Source organism: Zalophus californianus, chromosome 5, assembly GCF_009762305.2.
Source record: "Zalophus californianus isolate mZalCal1 chromosome 5, mZalCal1.pri.v2, whole genome shotgun sequence".
NCBI classification, from domain to species: Eukaryota; Metazoa; Chordata; class Mammalia; order Carnivora; family Otariidae; genus Zalophus; species Zalophus californianus.
Genome location: NC_045599.1, coordinates 92,970,736 through 92,986,969, shown reverse-complemented (window position 1 = coordinate 92,986,969; position 16,234 = coordinate 92,970,736). Strand labels below are relative to the sequence as shown.

General features: G+C 35.6%; 1 protein-coding gene across 3 annotated transcripts in view; it reads right to left on the bottom strand.

The window, feature by feature from the left end:
- The window catches only part of UBTD2 (ubiquitin domain containing 2), a 59,828-nt gene that overhangs the window by 26,657 nt on the left and 16,937 nt on the right, over positions 1-16,234 (bottom strand). Inside the window, exon 1 of one of the 3 annotated variants that reach the window (XM_027606946.2) lies at positions 2,957-2,999. The exons of the other annotated variants lie outside the window; for them this stretch is intronic. The gene's annotated coding sequence lies outside the window, so the exon portion shown is untranslated. Of the gene's footprint in view, positions 1-2,956; positions 3,000-16,234 lie in introns of those variants that run through there. 3 annotated transcript variants of the gene reach the window in all.

Genomic DNA, 16,234 nt, shown 5'->3' with positions numbered 1-16,234 from the left:
TAAAAGGTCCAAGGGCATTTGGAGAAATGGCGAGTTCTATGACTAGGGCTGGAAAAATTAAAAGCAAGCCTGAGATATGTAGTTGGGCTGAGAAAACAAGAAAGTGCTCAAATGATTAATGAGATCACCTCAAAGGCACAAAGGAGACAGTCTGAAGGAGACAACACCTGCATAAATTTTGGAGCACAAAAAATAATAACTAGAATTGACTTTAATATATTGAATAAGTAAAAATTCATGAATCTTTACTACTACTAAAAGGGGGAGATGAGAGAAGAAAGGCTCTTTCTTACTGAAGAATGCCAGTAATAAAGAATGACATGTTTAAAAGAATCATTCTTTACAACCCCATAACTGATTAGGGTAAGGCTCATCAATAGATATACTAAAACATCATGGCTAACAGGACATGCAAGCTGTCAAAGGCTCACAGAGGAAAAATTACACTGTAGATATCTGACACTCATTACTTGAGCCAAATAGCCAGACTCAACCTCTTGATGCAGTGCAATATGAAGTATAAAAAACAAAGATGCATTAAACTTCAAATCTGAACTTCTTATTTATAGGAAATACAAAGGATAAAGGAAAAAGTTAAAATGGCGTTAGACATGGCCAATTACCCCCTGGAGGGCAAGACTGTTCCCAGTTGAGAACTAGTGGTCTACACCAAATAAGGCAAAACATGAGCTATGTTTGGAACCTGCTTTGAAAAAAGTTACAAGAGACATTTTAGAACAGCTGGATAAATCTGAATAAGACTAAATAACAGATGCCAATAAGAAAGTACTTTTTAATTTTCTTAGGTATGATAATAGTATCATATTCATAAAGGAAAAGCATGCTGAAGTTTTTAGAAGTGTCATGATGTCTACAACTCTCAAATGGTTCAGCTGTTAAAAGGGAGAGTGTGTTGGGGCGCCTGGGTGTCTTAGTTGGTTAAGCATTTGACTCTTGGTTTCAGCTCAGGAAATAACCTCAGGGTTGTGAGACTGAGCCCTGAGTGGGGGGGCTCTGCCCTCAGCACGCAGTCTGCTTGAGATTCTCTCCCTCTTCTGCCACCCCTCTCCCGCTCATGCACAAACACACACTCTCTAAAATAAATAAATAAATCTGTAAAAAAGAGAGAAAAATGTAAATATAGCAAAATGTTAACTACTAAATCTACAAGGGTACACATGTGTTTATTGTACTATTGTTTTCAAGCTTGAATATTTTCACAATTTTTTTTTTTAAGAAAACCCAAACACTGAGAAGCAATTAAGATTTGAATACAATATTTGAGGCACTTCAGTTCTGACCCTGATATCTCATCACTTCTGGATACTCAACGTTATGTTTACATAATTGTTGAAGTTCCCTATGTTTGATTATAATAAAGGATTAGGGAACCATAAGCGTATGATACCAAGCACATAAGTCAGAAGCTAAATCCGTGCTACTCAAACTCCCAGTTTCTAAGTTCTATTTACATATGTATGGCTTTTAGGCACATGCCTAATTCTCTCATATATCCCTATGCCCAGATTCTAGTGCCTATCTTTGAGCACTGAAGCTAGCCTGGACCATCTATAATTTAGAACCCAACCAGCGAAGGGAGAGCTGGAAAACTCAAAGGGTCAAAACAAAAGCAACAAAAGCATCTAACATTATTACTTAAATCCTCATCTATGGGCTAGAGATTATTTGGAACAGGAGTTAATAAATCAGCAACAGTATCTAAAAGAACACTAAATAATAAAATAATCAATTCACCAAGAAGATATAATCATATATGCGTATGCAGTTAACAACAGGACTTCAAAGTATATGAAGCCAAAACTGATTGATTAAAGGAGAAATAAGACCATCCCACAATTATACTTGGCTACCTCAACATTCTTCAATCAGTAACTAATAGAATAAGAAGACATAAAATAAGCGAGAATACAGAAGACAGCAAGAACATTATTTTTTTTTTAAAGATTTTATTTATTTATTTGAGAGAGAGAGAATGAGAGGTAGAGAGCATGAGACGGAAGAGGGTCAGAGGAAGAAGCAGACTCCCCGCAGAGCAGGGAGCCCGATATGGGACTCGATCCCAGGACCGTTGGGATCATGACCTGAGCCGAAGGCAGTCGCTGAACCAACTGAGCCAAGAACATTATTAATCAACTTGACATAAATGACATTGATAGGACATTCCACCCAACAAGAAAAGAATATATATTCTTATCAAGGGCACATATACCATTCACACCAAGACAGACAATACAAAACCTAAGAGAATAGAAATGACACAAAATATGCTCTACAATCATAATGGAATTAAATTATAAATTGATAACATAAAAGTTATTTGGAAAAATCCCCAAATAATTAGAGATTAAATAATACACAACATCCAAATAAGTCATGGGTAAAAGAGAAGTCAGAAAATACTTTGAAGGGCACCTGGGTGGCTCAGTTGGTTAAGCGTCTGCCTTTGGCTCAGGTCATGACCCCAGGGTCCTGGGATCGAGTCCCACATCGGGCTCCTTGCTCAGTGGGGAGCCAGCTTCTCCCTCTCCCTGCAGCTCCCCCTGCTTGTACTCTCTCTCTCTGTCAAATAAATCAATAACATCTTTAAAAAAAAAAGAAAAGAAAATACTCTGAATGGAATGAAAATGAAAATATATCAAAATTTTAGAATGCTGCCAAAAAGCACTGCTTAGACAAAAATTTATAGCATTAAAATGCTTCTATTAGAAAGTCTCAAATCAACCATGTAAGCTTCTACCTTAAAATGCTAAAAGAATAAATTAAACTCAAAGTTTAAGAAAGAAAATAACAAAAAGCAGAAACCAAAGAAATCGAAAACAGAAAAAAAGAGAAAACTTATAATGGCAAAAGCCTTTAAAAAAAAATCAGTAAACTGATAAACCTCTAGCCAGACTGACCAAGGAGAAAAAAGACAAAAATGATCAACATCGGGCACCTGGGTGGCTCAGGTCATGATCTCAGGGTCTTGGAATGGAGTCCCAGCATCGGGCTTTGTGCTCAGCGGGGAGTCGGCTTCCTCCTCTCCCTCTGCCCCTCCCCCGGCTTGCGCTCTAGCTGTCTCTCAAAAATCTTAAAAAAAAAAAAAAATACCAACATCAGGAATGAAAGAGGGAACATCACTAACGATCCAGCAGATATTTAAGGGATAATAAAGTAATATTCACTCAGGAAAAAAGGGATAACTTGACTACCTCCATATATACAAAAGACATTGAATTTGTCTTTAAAAACTTTCCAACAAAGAAAACTCCAGGCCCAGATGGGATTATTGAATTCTATCAATATAAAGAAGAAATGATGTAGTTACTCACCCTTTCAGAAAACAAAAGAGAAAGTAATACTCCTCAATTCAATTTTTGGGGCCACAACTGCACTGATAACAAAATAAGACAAAATAAAAAAACTACAAACAAGTGTGCCTCATAAACACAGATGCAAAGATTAAGTAAAGACCTTATGAGGCATATAAAGATTGAAAGAATTTTATCACCTGTATACCTGCACCACAGGAAATATTATACAGTCCTTGGGCAGAAAGAAAATGGTAACAGATGGAAATCTGAATCTATACAAAGGTATGGGGATCATCAAAAATGGTTAACTACATGGATAAATATAAAAGATATTTTAAATTATTATTCAACTCTCCTTACAAAATAATTGAGTGCTATCACCAGGAAAGGTAGAGTAAGGACTTCTGAAATTGTCTCTAGAAATACAATGAGGATATTGGCAAAAACTGTCAAAATAAACTTCAAAACTCTGGCAATTAACCAAAGACTTCTTACAAGCCAGGGAGCATGTACTCTTTCTTATTCAAGAAAAAGTGCTATTTTGGTAAAAACCACAAGTATTGTGGTATTTTAACATGCCCTTGACCAATCCCCCTCTTCCCAGCTCCAAGGTAATCTTGAAAACCAATGGACAGCAATCACAGTAAAAGCCACCAGCACCACAACCTCAGGAGGGGTCAGAACAGGGCTGGAGCTCTTTAAAAGCCCCATTTGCAAAAAAAAACAAAAAACAAAAAACACAAAAACAAAAACTGTCATGTTTTGGCCTATGCGGAAGTTCTCTAGGAAATACTACTCATAGAGCTTGTCTTTATTTGACCTAACTTACAGCTCTCCCAGAATAAACAGCTTATTCCTGGGGGCATTTGTCAAAAACTATAAGCAGAAATTGTTTAACACTGCACCTGCAAGAGGTAGTGAAACATTTGGGGCAAGCAAGAAAAGCTAATCAAAGCTGGGGAATGAGATGTCCAGAAAAACTCTGACATATTTCTGGGAATCTAAAAGGCTGCATACGCATAGGACTGTGCATATCCAGGGCCATGTACATGTTCAGGGAAGACCAAGAATGTACTAAGGTCTCACTTCTAAGTGACACACTCTGTACAAACAGCAAGTAAAAGCTAAGGCACAGCAGTAAACTACCTGAATTTTAAAGGTGAGTCCCAATATGAACACAGAGCCATGCAGCAAAGAATGGGAGAGTTACTGGTTCTGCACTTTTAAGGAAATATATCCAATCATTAGCTCACCACTAAGTTAACTAAGCAGAGACTTCAGTGGCCACACCTAATAAAGAATACAAACTTTATAGAATTAGTTCAGTAAAGTCAGTAAAAAAAAAAAAAAAAGGCAACAACAATAACAAACCCTGAAGGAGGAGAATTTGACTTTAAGGGTTGTCATATATTATTTTAAATGTTCAGGTTTAACAAAAAAGTTATGAGACATGCAAGGAAAGTATGACCCATACACAGGGAGGGGAAAAAGCAGATAACAGAAACTCACTGAGAAAGTCCAAACACTGGACTTACTAGAGTTTAAGTCAGCTATCTTAAATATGTTCAACGAACTAAAGGAAACCATGTGTAAAGAACTAAAAGAATGAGAACTAAGTCTTTGTTTTTTTAAAAGTAGGCTTCATACCCAATGTAAGGTTAAAACTCATGACTCCAAGATCAAGAGTCATATGCTCTACTGACTGAGCCAGTTAGGCACCCCTGAGAACTAAGTCTTAATAAAGATATAGAAAGTATTATTTTTTAAATATGAGTATGGTTGCCACACAATGTTACATTAGTTCCAGGTGTACAATAGTGATTCGATATCTCTATTTGTTATGCTCTGCTCACCGCAAGTGTAGCTACCATCCGTCATCACACAACACTATTACAGTATCATTGACTACATTCCACAATATCATTGACTATATTCCCTATGCTGTGCCTTTTATTTGTGACTTATTCATTCCATAACTGGAAGCCTGTATCTCCCACTTCCCTTTACCCATTTTACTTCCTCTACCCAAGAGACAGAAATTATTTTTAAAATCATGGAGTTGAAAAGTGCAGTAACAAATGAAAAATTCACTAGAGAGACTCAATAGCAGATTTGAGCAGGCAGAAGAAAGAATCAGTGAACATGAAGATAGGTCCATTGAGATGATTTTGTCTGAGGAACATAAAAAAACAAAACTGAAGGAAAATGAACAAAGCCTAAAGAGACCTTGACAATGGTGTAACCAATTAAGATTACCAATATACATACACATAACATGAGTCCTAGAAGGGAGAGAAGAGGTAGAAAGAGTACTGGAAAAAGCAGTGACACAAAACTTCTTATATCTGATGAAAAACATCGATCTACATAGCAAGTAGATCAATAAACTCAGAAATCCCTACCCAGACATATCATAATTAAGCTGGCAAAAGCCAAATATAAAGAGATCTTGAAAGAACAAGAAGGAACTCATCACATACAAGACATTCTCAAAAAAGTTCAACAGCTGATTTCTCATCAGCAGCCACGGAGGACAGAAGGCAGTGAGATAGCAAATTCAAAATAATAAAGAGTGTGTCAACTAAGAATTCTATACCCAGCAAAAAGTATATTTTGGAAAATTAGGGAGAAAGTAAAACATTCCCAGATTAAAAAAAAAAAAAAAACTTAGAGGATTTGTTGCTAGCAGACTAGCTCTGCAAAATACCAGGAAGTCCTTCAGGCTGAAATAAAGGGATCTTTGACAGTAACTTGAATATACATGAATAAAAAATACCAGCGAAGGCAAATATAAATATGCAAATATATAATTTACATTTATGTATTTACATATGTGAATTTATACAGGTCAATATAAAAGCCAGTAAGTATATATTTTTGACTTGAAATTGTTTGTTCTTGGGGCGCCTGGGTGGCTCAGTTGGTTAAGTGACTACCTTCGGCTCAGGTCATGATGCTGGAGTCCCGGGATCGAGTCCCACATCGGGCTTCCTGCTCAGCAGGCAGTCTGCTTCTCCCTCTGACCCTCTTCCCTCTCGTGCTTTCTATCGCTCATTCTCTCTCTCTCTCAAATAAATAAAAAAATAAAATCTTTAAAAAAAAAAAAAAAGAAACTGTTTCCTCCTATTTGATTTTTTTGAGTAGGCCCCACAGCCATCATGAAGCCCCATGTGAGGCTTGAACTCACAAGCCTGAGATCAAGACCTCAGCTAAGATCAAGAGTGGGACACTTTAACCAACTGAGTTACCCAGGTGCCCCTCCTCCTATTTGATTTAAAAGACAATTGTATGAAGCAATAATTATAAATCTATGTTGATGACCATACAATGTATAAACATGTAATTTATATGTCAATAACAGCCCAAAGAGAGAGGGAAAGGGGCCATATAAAAATTTTTATATGCTATTGAAATTAGATTGGTTTCAATTAGAACTAAACGGTTAGAAATTAAGATGTTAATTATAATCTCCAGAGCAACCACTAGAAAATGATTTAAAAATATATAGTGAAAGAAATGACAAGGGAATTAAAATGATACACTAGAAAATACCTATTTAACACAAAATACAGCATTAATACAGGGATAGAAGAAAAAAGGAATAAGACATATAGCAAAAAAATAGCAAAATGGCAGGTATAAATCCTAACTTACTAGTTATTTCATTAAATATAAATATTAGGCATTCTAATCAAATGTTGAAATTTACAGAGGTGCCTGGCTGGCTCAGTCAATAGAGGATGTGACTCTTGATCTTGGGGCTGTAGGTTTGCCCCACTTGGGTACACAGATTACTTAAAAAAATTTTTTTTAAATCTTAAAAACAGATGTTGAAAATTACAGAATGCACAAAAACCCATCATCCAACTATATGCTGTCCATAACAGACACTTTAGATTGAACACATTTAAGTTGAAAGCAAAAAATCGAAAAAGATATATCATGCAAGCAGTCACCAAAAGAGAGCTGGAGTGGCTAGATTCATACCAGACAAAATAGACTTTAACACAAACATTTTTACTAGAGACAAAGAAGGACATTTTATAATAAATAGGTCAATTCATCAGGAAGATACAACAATTATAAACATATATGCACTTAACAACAGAGTCCCAGAATGTATGAAGGAAATACTGACAGAATTGAAGGGAGAAAGTTCTACAATAATAGTTAGAAATCAGAATACTCCATTTTCAATAACGGATAGAATATCTACACAGAACATCAATAAAGAAACAGAAGACCTGAACAATACTATAAACCAACTAAAGCTTATAGACAGATATATAGAACATACCCAACAATAGTAAAATAGTAAAATACATAGTCTTCTTAAGTGCACATGGAAACTGGTCAGGTTAGACTAATAAGTTAGGCCACAAAACAAGTCTCAATAAACTTAAGACTGAAATCATACAACATATATTCTCTGACCATAATGGAATGAAGGTAGAAACCAATAAGGAAAATTGATAAAGTCATAAATATATGGAAATTAAACAATACACTCATACCCAATGGATCAAATAAAAAAATCACAAGGAAATGAGAAAAGACAAATGAAAACAAAAAGCAAAATACAAAAACTCAAGGGATACAGAAAAGCAATGCTCAGAGGGAAAGATCTCAATCAATAACCTAACCATACACCTTAAGGAACTAAAAAAAGAAGAGCAAAGTAAACCTAAAGCTAGCAGAAGGTAGGTAATAATAAAGATTAAAGCAGATATAAACAATATAGAGAACAGAGAAACAACAGAGGTTCAATAAAGCCAAAAGTTAGTCCTTTGAAAAGATCAACAAAATTGTCAAAACTTTTAAGCTCAACTAAGAATAAGAGAGAAGACAGAAATAACTAAAATCAGAAACAAAAGTGCAGATATTCTTACTGACTTTACAGAAATAAAAAAAGGATTATAATACTAGAATACTATGAACAATTAGTAATACACCAACAAATTAAATGACCTAGGTGAAACAGACAAGTTCCTAGAAACAAATTATCAAAATTGACTTAAGGAGAAAGAGGGTCGGCTGGTTGACTTCAGTCTGTGGAACATACAACTCTTGATCTCAGGGTTGTGAGTCTGAGCTCCACATTGGGTGTAGAGATTACTGAAAAAGAAAAAAACTGAAGAAGAAAAAGAAAAGGAGGAAGAGGAGGAGGAGGAGGTGGAGGAAGAAAAGGAAGAACAAGAGACCTATAACAAGAGACTGAATCAATAATAAAAAAACCTCCCAACAAAGAAAAGCCCAAGACCAGATGACTTCACTGGTGAATCCTACTAAACATTTAAAGAATTAACACCAATCCTTTTCAAATGCTTCCAAAAAATAGAAGAGAACACTTCCTAACTCATTCTATGAGGCCAGCATTACCCTAACCAAAGCCAAAGATAACTGCAAAACAAACAAACAAAAAACCCAAAACAACAACAAAAAAACCCAAAACAATAGACCCATATCCCTTAAGAGGATAAATGCAAAAATTTTCAACATAATATTAGCAAACCAAATCCAACAGCATATTGAAAAGATTATAATACCATGACCAAGTAGAATTTGTCCCAGTAATGTGACTGGTTCAACATAAGAAAATTAATGTAATTAACATGCCACATTAATAGAATGAAGAAAAAAACATGCAATCATCTCTATTAATACAAAAAAAAAAGGGACCTGATAAAACCCAATATTCTTTCATGATAAAAACACTCATACAGCTAAGAACAGAAGGACACTTCCACAAAATGGTAAAGGGTCTTCATAAAAAAACCCACAGCTAACATCATACTCAATAAAGAAACACTGAAAGCTTTCCCTCTAAGATCAAGAAGATGACAAGGTTAGAGCTAAGAAACTTATTGTTGCTTAAACAGAACAGGGAGGGAGATTCTATAGCAGTAACATTCAATAACTAAAATATACATTCTAGTACCTCTGTGCTGCAATGTACAATTACACACCAAAAAATCACTATTCATTGGGAACTCAAAACTTTTTAGTTCAGACATGTTTGAACCACATAAAAGAATATATAAAAAAATCACTTAAATATCAGCATTAATGTAAAAAGGTACTACATATAATGGAAAGAAACTAACCTCACTTCAAACAAGGAGTTATATGAAGCACTGGAAATCTTAGAGCATATATACCACTACGCATGATGGTATAACTTATAAAGTAATGAGCGCCTGGGTGGCTCAGTTGGTTAAGCGACTGCCTTCGGCTCAGGTCATGATCCTGGAGTCCCGGGATCGAGTCCCGCATCGGGCTTCCTGCTCGGCGGGGAGTCTACTTCTCCCTCTGACCCTCTTCCCTCTCGTGCTTTGTTTCTCATTCTCTCTCTAATAAATAAGTAAAATCTTTAAAAATAAATAAAGTAATGAGACTGTATACAAGATGTCAAACGTAAAACTAGTTACATTTAATCACTATGTATTTATACAGATGTATCCTGAGTAGGTACAAGTTGATGAGGCATCTTAAGGCCAAGAAATGCAGTGAGGGGTATAATACCCCTATGGGAGAACTAAATTCTCACTATTCAAAAGAAGCCCTATAATGAAAAAAGAAAAAGAAAAAGGAAAGGAAAGAAGAAAAGGAACAAAGAAAAAGCAGACAGATATTAATTTATACAAAAAGAAACAGAAGGATAAACCAGAAACCAATGATACTGGTTACTTACAGAGGGTGGGTAAAAACAAGAAAAGAAATAATGAGAGGATGGGTAAGACGTAGAAATGGGTAAAGTGACACTTTTCTGAGTATATCTTTTTGCCCAATCTAACAATCTTTGTTTTTTTAAGATTTGTATTTATTTATTTGACAGAGAGAGACACAGCGAGAGAGGGAACACAAGCAGGGGGAGTGGGAGAGGGAGAAGCAGGCCTCCCACTGAGCAGGGATCCTGATGCGGGGCTCAATCCCAGGACCCCAGGATCGTGACCTGAGCCGAAGGCAGACGCTTAACCAACTGAGCCACCCAGGCACGCCCCTTGTCCAATCTAACTTTTAAAACTGTTAATACTACACATATTCAAGTAAATAAATAAAATCAACACAGAAGGGGGAAACTAAAAATGGAACACAAATACAAATAAATGAATCTACTGTATTTCAAATAATTAATATAACTATATTAAAAGGATGTGTACCTAACCTAAACTCCAGAGGACAGTAATTTTGTTAGTGATTTTACCCTTAAGCTAAAGACATAAAGAACTATAAACAACTCCGGTTGGTTGTTTTGCTTTTTGCAATAAAATGAATTAGCAATTCCAGAACTACGTCATGTGTATTCTCAGACTGAGTAAATAACTATATTGTGGAAACTGAGAGCCAAGTTTTTTCACTGTTAAGAGAAAATTATGAATACAGGCAGGTGAATGCTAGATATTACTATGAATTCACTGTTCTAAATACATAAAAAGATAGAGATGTGTGTTATATCTATTGTATAATATAGATATAATATATATAATATCTATTGCATAATAAATACGTACATATTTATATACATATATGTATATAAATATATACATATATATACATATATAATTATGTACATATATTTATTATATGCACACAATTATATACATATATCTGTAATATGTGTGTGTACATATGTATTCAATGTACATATGTGTATGCAATATATATATATATATATTCCCTAAGATATATAGGAGATCCATGTCCTATAATACATCATGTGTATATATGTCCTATACGTTATACAAACGTGTATCCTATATACCCTAGGGATGTATCTGTATCTATAACTATGTATCTACATACCTGTATCTATCCTAGCTCTTTTCACTGAGAGAATCTAGAGGCAATGACACTCCAATAGCACCAAATACACCTGGAGTCTAGATCCTGGCTTCCAAATGTCATTCTCCACTAAAAGGAACCAGGGATCCCTGGCTGATTTCTGGACTATGGCAAGTAAAAATACAAGATGAGCCTGAAACATCTTGTTATGTCAGAAAACAAAGAAGCGCTCAATAAATAATGAAGGCATGTGGAGAGAACATAGAGGCCAGCTTGGAGAAGCTCCCACTGGCCAATTTGGTACACTCTGAAGCATCAGAATAAATAACAATAGTTAACAGATTATACCTCACAGAATAAAACAGGAAACTCTAAGTCCATACTAATAAAATAAATAAATGGGGGAGACAAGAGGGTTCTTTCTTTTATTAAATTTAATAATTATAAAATTATTGGGATGCCTGGGTGGCTCAGTTTGTTAAGCCTCTGCCTTCGGCTCAGGTCAAGATCCTAGGGTCCTGGGATGGAGCCCCGAGTCAGGCTCCCTGCTCAGCAGGGGAGTCTGCTTCTCCCTCTGCCCTGCTCGTGAGCTCTCTCTCACACACTCTCTCTCTCAAATAAATAAAATCTTTTAAAAAATATATAAAATTAATAATAATTATAAAAGTGATGAAATTTTAAAAAATCACCATTTGACAACCACCATAATTACTTGGGGCAAGAATTACCAATGGATAAAACTGGTACCTGTTGGACAAGAAACAAAATAATTACATAAATTCAATCTTCCTACTAGATACTTATTATTTGCACAGGGAAAATGTTAACTTTACAGTGAAGAAACTTGGCTGGCACTATAAGTGATCAAAATTAACACCACCAATAATGGAACAGACATCATGTGACTCCTGATGTCATATACTGGGAAGGACACAATTTCTGTGGTATTCTTGCCCTGACTACATAATCATGAGGAAGCCAAGCATGATGAAACATCAGACAAATTCAAATAATGAACACTCTGCAAAATAACTGGCCTGTACATTTCAAAATAACAAAGTCATGAAAGATTAAAAAGTCTCCAGAACAGCTCCAGATTAAAGTAGACTAAAGAGATATGACAACTAAACACAATGCATTATCCTGGGAGATTTTCTTTGCGTATCGGTGAAGACAATGATGAAATTGCATAAAGTCCACAGAGCAAATATTAGCATTTTATCAATATTAACGTCTTGATTTTGATAATTGTATTGTGGTTATATAAAAGAATGTCCTTGCTCTTAGGCAATACACACTAAAGCATTTTGGAGTAAAAACGTTTCCTGTCTGTCTGCAACTTATCAGATGGTTCGCGAACACATAAGTATTTACACATATGTGCATATATATAAAGAAAGATTATAAAGCATATGTGATAAAATGTAACATTTGGGGAAATCTGAATGAAGGGTATACAGAACTTCTTCCTACCATTTCTGCAACTTTAAGTTTGACATTATTTTAAAATAAAGTAAAACAAACAAAAAAGACTTGTGGCCCTTTGATAATCCCTTGGATATAGATTTGGATTTGGGAAAGCAACCATGCTATTAACCAAGATCTCACTAGGCCCCAGAGACCCAGGGCACTATAAAGCTGCAGACTGTGTCTGGATGGAATTAGATTTTTTGAGACTTTCCCTGACCAACTCAAAATTCTTCAGAAATTTGCAGGAATATTCCTGTAAGCATTTAGAAGACCCTGCAGGGAATGACCCCTATCACTCTGATTGTAACATCACGGGTACAGAAGGTAGCAGTTTGCCACAAAATACTGTTTTTCTCAGAAACAGTAAGTCAGCAGAGAATGATACTGGCCCAGCCACTGTGAAGAGTGCTATCTAAATACTGTCCTACTGAATACTCTCAACTCCAGTATAATCGCCGTCTTAAAATGAGGAAGTAAACTTAAAAAAAGCAAAATACCTAAGTGGGGAGGAGAAGGAAGATGACAATAATAAAATAAGTTTAACTGGATTGTTACAAAAATTTAATGAGGTAATATTTCTCACACACACAATTAGAACATTGCCTAGCAAATATAAAAAAAAAAATACCTAAATGTCTGTTAAATTAATAAAAATAAAAAACTCCCAAAGATCACAAAGCTAACTGATATGGCTAGGATCAAACTCAGATTGACTGACTCCAAGGTTCATATTCTTAGCCACTAGGCCTTTACTGCCTCATGGCTTTAAGAGTTACTGGATTAAATGTTCAACCTTCACCTACCCTCCCAAAGTGAACCTACATGATGATCAATCTATCTGTCAGGTCACAGCGATCTCTGAGGTTAAAGGTGTGAACCAGTGCTTAGGATGGCATAGCAAGTTGGCATGGATCTTAAGTGCCCAAACTACACACTATTACCCAGACAGCATACACCAGTTACCAAAAGCATGTTGGTGTCTGTCCCAAGCCACTACCAAGAAAAGTACAAAGTGTTTCCTAAGCTACCAGTGATCAGTAAAACTCTTTATTTAAGGGGATCTCCATTTTCAATCTGAAAAGTTTCCTTTGCTTTGTTAGCTTTGAGAAATTGGCCAAAATGTGGGTAAATGCACTTTACTTGAATTATACTCATTTGCCAAGTCCTTTTCTTTTAATGGGTTTCTAAGTGTAGTCAAAGCCCTCTTACTTTTAAAAACAGGTCAGAATCAAAGAGTATGTTCAACAGACCCATAGAACATAATGGTATTTTGGCTTGTACAAGATTTTGCCACAAAATCTGTAAAGCAGAACTAGGACTCAATCATCAAATTCTCTCCCTCCACCAAGTTATAAGAAAGTGTTATTTGATGCAAACAATCAACAGAAAAAACTGGAAACTGTATTGCCTTGGGGTTATTAGATTCACAGGAAAAGAGACAGATCTTGAATGTCACTTAATTTTTTAAAATTGCATCTATGGCTATTACCATTACAAAACTCCAAGCTTTACTTTTAGCTTATTTAATTGCACTGTTCAGAAGGAAGTAATGTCATAAGGAATACATATTCTCACAAACTGCCCACATAAATGCCTTGGGAAACTTGCTCAATTATAGCAAGGTATTTCTTTTGCTCTAGTTTACATTGCATTTCCTCAGATTAAGTCCCAGCAAGTGCATCTCTCACTTCATTGTGGTGATTCTACTAATTCTTAACTTTCAAAACAGACAGCCAGGTCAATTTTAGAAAAAATACTGATAATCCCTCCCAAAATGAAAAGCTAACAATGACATTTCCATTATATCCCAGAACATCAGGAAAGTCAAACTCAAGAAGCCATAACTGCTCTAGAAGCATAGCTACAATGACTTCAAAAAGCACTTCACACTTCTCTGAACGTATGATTTTTGCTCTTTAATACATACAGGATACAACCTGAACATGAAAGAATGTACACCAAAATGTTTATGTTAGGTGGCAGGATAAATGTGATTCACTTTTTCTTAAGTATGCTTCTTGACTTTTAGAAATTTTTTACAGGGCGTCTGGGTGGCTCAGTTGGTTGGGAGTCTGCCTTCGTCCCAGGTCATGATCCCATGGCCCGGGTCAGGCTCCTTGCTCGGCGGGGAGCCCGCTTCTCCCTCTCCCTCTGCCTGCTGCTCCCCATGCTTGTGCTCTATCTCTCTCTGTCAAATGAATGAATAAAATCTTTAAAAAAAAATTTTTTTTTAAATAGTATCTTTCTACAGAAAGTTCTTTAAAAGTTTTTTAAATGACCATAAATATATACAGTAAGAAAAGATTAGTCCTAAATAAGTTCTCACATAAGAGACAGTATATAGGAATGAATATACAAAAAAATAAACATACATAATATATATTTGTATATGTATATATTTTTATATATACTATATACGTAAAGAACGTGTGTGTATGTGCACACACAGGAATCAAAAGCTTCAACTACTCTCCCTTCGTACCCAGAAAGCAAAGTAATCTTACAAATGTTTCAGTATGAACTTCTGACGAGGGTGATTTAGTTTAGCAATGTTATAAAGTAGCTTTTAGACTGTATCAGGAATAAATGCAAAGACATCATTAGTCAATACTTCCCTACTCATTAAAACTGTATAGCATTTCCCCCCAAGACTTCAGTACAAAAATAACTTGCCAATGTTTTTTATACTGCCTATTATTAAAGCAGAACTATTTCTCAATGGAAATTGAATTTTATTCTACATCTTAATTTTCTTTAATCTCCCTCAATGTTTCATCGGAAAACTTCTTTTTCCTCCCTCTTTAATAAATGGTAGAACTTCTCACACTTTTAGTATTTAGGCTTTCAGGATTCATTCTTATTCCAAACTGAAAAACCTATCTTTACCATTGAAATGTAGTTCTGTCCCTGTTTATTATTCCCATCTTAAAATGCTTAAGGATCCATCATTACAGAAAAAAAAGTTAAATTTCAGTCATTTCTTTGCCCTATGTAGTTACATTGTAATTTCTAGTCAGTATATCAGTATTGGTATACAGAAAACAAAAAATACAAACGCAAGAACCTATTTTCTACCCCATGACAGATCCAATACAAAAAAATAGTCTCCCTGCTTCCAAGGGTAGCTTGCTTCAGTAACAGATTAGCAATTCTCCCCATTCTCAGAGCTCTTGTTACAGCTGAAGTATCTTATTCAATGTTCGTTCCAGAAGTACTGGGATCATTTTATTGTTTCTCAAGTTCCTTTTCATTATGTCCTACTTATATGTGGTAGCACACATCTCAATTTTTCACTTCAAAATTATGAGACTTTAAAGAACGTATAAACAACTTGAGTCATTTAGTAAGGCGCCTGGGTGGCTCAGTTGGTTGGGCGACTGCCTTCGGCTCGGGTCATGATCCCGGAGTCCTGGGATCGAGTCCCGCATCAGGCTCCCGGCTCGGCGGGGAGCCTGCTTCTCCCTCTGACCCTTTCCCCTCTCATGCTGTTTCTCTCTCTCTCTCTCTTTCCAATAAATAAATGGGATCTTAAAAAAAAAAAAAAAGAGTCATTTAGTAGGAAACAGGTATCTACAACATGATGCAACCATCACAAACCCAGAGCAGCAAGATTCAAATTCACAGAAGGGTGTGTTCAATAGGCCCTATGTGTTAATTTTTGGCAATAC